Source organism: Tigriopus californicus, chromosome 5 (assembly GCF_007210705.1).
Source record: "Tigriopus californicus strain San Diego chromosome 5, Tcal_SD_v2.1, whole genome shotgun sequence".
In the NCBI taxonomy this organism is placed as follows: domain Eukaryota; kingdom Metazoa; phylum Arthropoda; class Copepoda; order Harpacticoida; family Harpacticidae; genus Tigriopus; species Tigriopus californicus.
In genome coordinates this window covers 15,325,264-15,330,866 of record NC_081444.1, presented here as the reverse complement: position 1 = coordinate 15,330,866, position 5,603 = coordinate 15,325,264, and the positions used below count along the sequence as shown (strand labels likewise).

Here is a 5,603-nt window from a genome sequence, read left to right as displayed (position 1 = left end):
GACGGCTGCCTTTTTTGAAGTCATGAGTTAACCAATTTCTAAAATAAGGAATCGGATATTGTCAATTAACATCAAAAACATCCAGAACCAAAACTTCCCAGATTGCAATGACTTAAGACATTGAACATGTGCAAAAGGGGGGAGAGAGCGATGCATTTCTCAGTCAAAAAGCCAATGCATTGCCGCTTACTTACATTAAAATAGCAACAAGACTTTTCATACCAACCAAATAGAGGAGGAGAAGTGGAAGTGTATTGCAAACTATGTAATTTACCTCTTAATTAGATATATGAATACAAATAATCCAATTGAGGGCAGGCTTTCATCTCGTAAACAACCTGTGATCGAATCATTTTCACTTAATCTGAGACTATTTTTTCAGTGTAGTGGAGTTACTAGTTGTAGATACAATGGCTCTTAAAGCTGCACACAAATGAGACAACAAAGTTCTGTTTTTCTGATGTCAGGGAAATTACTCCTAGCATTTTGCTGCGCTATTGTCGATGAAAGGCCTCGCTTGTAGAACGAGACCCATGCACATCAGGCAAAACCATTTGTTGGTCAATCGAGCCACAGTTCAAGTTAAACACCAACTAAAGACCCTCAAAATATCATGCCTAGATACGAGTCTTACCTCCTCCCCCGGTAGGGATTGATTACATGCGTCAAAGAGACTATTTCCAAGGATTCCAGGCTGGATTCAACTGCTTCGTTTCGCTTCATTCTCAATCTCAATTCACATGTTTTCACTCTTCCCTCACCTACACCCCTCGGCAATTTAAGTAGGCACAAGCACGCCGTTGGATGAAGTCGAACTAGAACTACTATTGTTGATTTTTGGTGAGTTGGCGAGTTTGCACTACGAGCTGCCTGAGCTTCATCCTAGGAGTATTTGTCCTAGTTTATTGAAGCTGCATGCTTTATGTATTGGTGTACCTACCTCGATCTTCTGCCAAAGTGGTCTACTTTACTAGGCAACTAAACCTTCACAGGTATGATAAAAGCTGGGTTCAATCAGATAACACAGAATATGCGAGTGAAAGGCTACGACGCGAGCCTCACAACCTTGAATATGTTACAGAAGGAGGTTTTGGTCATGGTGCACGCAGGTAACGTAGACCACAAAATAAAGACTATATTATCACTTGCTCCTTCATAGGATCGTTAGTATCTTCCTCGTTGAGATCGACATGGTTTCATTGGAAATGTATACGGTCTTCGAAATCTAAAACGCCCGGGAATTAGTCGTTCCGTTCTGACACGAAGCCTTCATCTCCTCATCTCCTCTAGAGATCCACGGGGTGATCGCAAAAACCCTTGGATGAATCATGAAGACCGCAACTTATCTGGAGGTCTATCTAATTGTCGTCGTATACCCCGGTAGGCTTTGTCCTCATTCAGAAACGGGGCTAAAACGATGATTTAGGTCTTACCTTGGATCGGTTTTCACCCTCCATTCATTTTAAGAGGCTCCTACTGATCATTTTCGGCTATCGGTTTTCACGTATTTAATTGTTTATTATTCAAAATGATTACCATTGGAATTCAAGGATCGTGCAATAGTTGGCTTTTTTCGCTCTTTAGTTGTTAAACATCCTTGATTCACTTTCAAGGAGTGCTTGGATGTTTGTGACAGCCACTGACATCAAAAACATATTTGAACTTTACACGAGTTCATCTCAATCGTAATTTTGATTCGCGAAAGTCAAATTTCTTTATTCGTCGATGTTGTATCACCCGTTTAGCTCAAACTAAACTTGGACAGATGAAGACTTGAACCATAGGAGAAAACCGGGTTGACAAGCAGGGTTGGCAAATGGGTTAATCCCAGGGCGTTTTTCTGGGTTTTAATGAGCGGGTGGGATGGGTTTTTTACTTGATAGGTTTAATTGGGGATTTTGATTGGATGGGTTTGATTGGTTTTCATAAATGTAAAAGCTAGACCTTTTCATTTGTTTCCTTCTTTCAGTTTAAAGTAGCCCTCTAGTTTAAACCAAAGACAACCACGTATAGAAAATAGATAGAAATACTCCACTAACGTTATTTTGCTAAGACAGTGATACTCTTTAGAAAAAGTACCGCGTAACTGATACAGGTTTTTGTTTTTGAGGGTAAGGGGCTGAATCAGGCGGACTTGCTTCAGGCCAAGAAGTACAACAGTAGAGTAAATAAGTCATTGTATTTGAGGCGGAACTTCTTAAACATCGGACAGGAGACCTTTCTATATCTTTTCTTTCCTTGCATGGAAAACGGTTATGGGAGGGAGTAAAACCCGTTCCGTTACTGATATTGCTTTTTTCCAAATTTGTAACACTACAGTACCTGTAGCGTTACTAAAAACAGACCTGTTACACATAACACCATTACTCAAGCCCTGCAACCAAGTACAAGTAACATTTAAGAATGAACAACAATACTGAACTCAGTTTCTTGCCATTTTAGTTTATGAAATTGAGACATTTCCCTTCCAGAGGCCAGTTTTTAAACGCTCGTTCCTTGGAGTTAAGGCTTGGACGTTACTTAAAATGTGCATCCGCTCACCACTTTGAGCAGAGTATTTTCAAACCGGTTAACGCCCAAGCCCCTGACTCCACGGTAAGAGCTTTAAAAACCAGGCGTCAATTCTATTATCAATCCAATTACAGCCAAAGAAGGGCGAAGGTCGTAGGAAAATAAGGGAAACAATTGAGAAATATTTGCAATTAACCCGCCCGTAAGAAACCCGTCCATGGGTGGGTTTTGGATTTTTTTCCAACGGGCGAGTTTTGGCCAACCCTGTTGACAAGAATTCTTTTAGACACAGCCTAAAACTTGTCCTCCCTAGAGCTAGTCCTCCCTAGAGACCCTGGTCAGAGACGCGCGAGGTTTGACAAGTGGCTCCACTTCGAAAAAGTAAGCAATCAGATGAACTAAAAAGTTTCCAAACAGATTTGAATTGATGCGCTGTATACGTAAGAAAGAGTACTGTCATGACAAGCACCATTGAATATTTTCTTCAAGGACACTGCCAAATTTTACTCAAAGACAAGCTGATTCATCGATATGGTATTTTAGATTATTAAAAATAGTTCCCCAACAATTCAAGATGAGAAAAAGAGTTATATCTTATTTCATGTAGCTTTCACTTAATAGGATATCTGATCCGATAACGAATTAGAGTTGGCGGATCTGGCGAGCCCTTGAATGCAGGGTTTATCAAAATTTTTGGTAGAAAACCTTTCCACTCGAGACTTTTACTTGACTTTGCAGGAATGGGCCGGACTCCAGTCGTTTCGAAAGGACTCGAGTCCTGACTTGTCAAAAAAATAATCTATTTTTAGACTTTTGGAAGACGAGCCTTTTAGATAAAACTGAGTGTAGTAAAGGACTCAAGTCCGTCCAAAAGTAAAAAATGAAAGAACTCGTACGAGTTCGACTTTTGCCGGACTCGCCCCAGCAATGGTAAGGCATTCCAATTTGGGACCACCCGGACAAAATACGAATGCTCTTGACACTTGAACCTGAATCGCAGTCGGCTCAAGAGTTGATTTGTGCTAACAATCCCCAGTAATATTAAAATGAAAGGTTATAATTCGTCTATTTATTTCCTTTCAATCTTTATATGCTATTTAGTCTACCAAAGAATTTGAGCTGGGAGACCAAGTTAGTCCTTGAATGTAGGGTTGATCTGGAATGCTATCTAAAAATTTGTCCAAGTCTGACTTGAAAGATGCTACAGGATCAATAAGGCCCACGTATTCCCTACAAATATTAGACAGAAGCAAATTAAACAATGAAGGAGCCCGAAAAACAAGAGATGTGAACTTCATTGTCCGAACTAGCCTGAATTCTTGAGGGCTTGGAGGTGCTCTCAAAACACACATTAAGCTTCTAAGGTCACTACAATTGACCCTAAATCCTGAGTTGGGACAAAGCTCATGGATGCTTTTGAAGACGTACAGTATCCTTTGTTTGATGTAGAGATTTTAAGAAATCTTGCTTGTATGTCAGAAAACGGAACTTTTGTAAGGTATATGACAAAAAGCTTGGGATATTCGACATTGTTTTGTTACATGCTTTAATAGCACACAGGTTTGTGGCCAGCCATCTAGTCAGAATCGTGATTTTTCAATAACTCCCTCATCTTGTAAAAGATGAATAGGTGTTTCATAGGCAATCTAGTAATCTTTTCGGGCCCAAAATAGCCCCAAATCATGTTTGTCAAACATTTTTGTGGGCTAAGAAAGTGGTCACCTTGACTCAGCCTTAAATGTGATTCAAAATGTCAAAAAGAGGGGTAAATTTCATTTTCCTTGACCAACATCTTTTGGCTAAAATAGTTCAAGATGCTGATCCCAATTCACTTTTGTCGTCAGCATCAAGGGATTTGCAATTGTTAGAGAAGAAACGTACAATATGGAGCAATATTGTCCTAAACTTCAATTTGCAATCAACTTGACCTGAGGAGGTATCAAAGCAGCAATTAGAAAACTTACTACTTCGTGTGAAATCAAAGTTCAGAGAAGATTTGGACATCCAAAATCAGAGATCATTTGCTAAGACATGTGCTAAGACAGGAGGAGGACCTGCAGTAGAAGCTCCAACCCCAAGTGATCCCGATGAACATGATGAAAACGGTACCTATGTGTGTTTGTGAAATGTTTCTTTAAATAATCATTTTGTTTCTTCCAGTGTCTCTTAAGGCTGCAGTTAATAACTTACGGCCTTTAAGGCAAGTCTATCATGGACCAAAGCAGATGAACATCAGGGACTTTATTACGGAGGCAACTAGGGCAACGCCATCTAATCTCAATTTGACTGATGAAGGAGGTGACCTTCGTGCCAACGGTGTTGATGTTATTGATGAAGAGTTCATCGTCATTGCTTCAGACGCACAACAGCAACAACAACAATCATCTAATAGAACACAACAAGCTGAAAAGTACATAGTCACTTTTTGAAAATTGTTTCTTTGGATTAACTCAAAATATATTTTTTATTGTTTGAGTTTATTCAATATCAGTAAAATAACCTAAACACATTAATAGACTAAGATTTTATGCCAAAAAGGGGACAAGAAAATTAATTGAAATTAACATGGTCGAAAACATATGAAAGAGACCGTAAAATGTCTGAGTCTTGGAAGTAGAAATAACAATCTAGAAGAAATCAAAGAATTAAATTTTTAATATTTTCAATACTTCACCCCAATTGCAATAGTGCCAGTCAACAATTTCGTTCACAAAAAAACGTAGGTTAGACACTTAAAACTCTCTAACATTTATAGCTAGTGTACTTAAATGAAATCATTACGAAAAAAAATATTCAACCATTTGATTAAAATAAATTCTTAATTAAAGGGTATGCATATTTGATATTAAGCTTAAAATAACAATCCCTCTAGATTACCATAACTAAAGGTTAAATATAAGTTATAAAATTAACATGCTCAATAACGGTAAGCAAAAATATCTTAGAAGTTTAGATTGATATTTGAGGATAATTTTCGAAAACAGTATGACAGTCGAATTTTTACATTGGATGAGACGAACACTTTATTCATTTTTCCAGAAATGCGACCCCAATTTACAGCAATCATTAGGATGAATAACAACAAGTTTATT

General features: G+C 38.3%; 1 long non-coding RNA gene across 1 annotated transcript; it reads left to right on the top strand.

Moving 5' to 3' along the window:
* The first annotated feature begins 859 nt into the window (after positions 1–859).
* Positions 860–4,931, top strand: LOC131880510 (uncharacterized). The gene is made up of 3 exons (XR_009373272.1): positions 860–992; positions 1,160–1,380; positions 4,672–4,931. It is a non-coding gene; the product is annotated as an uncharacterized LOC131880510 (long non-coding RNA).
* The last annotated feature ends 672 nt before the right edge of the window (positions 4,932–5,603 follow it).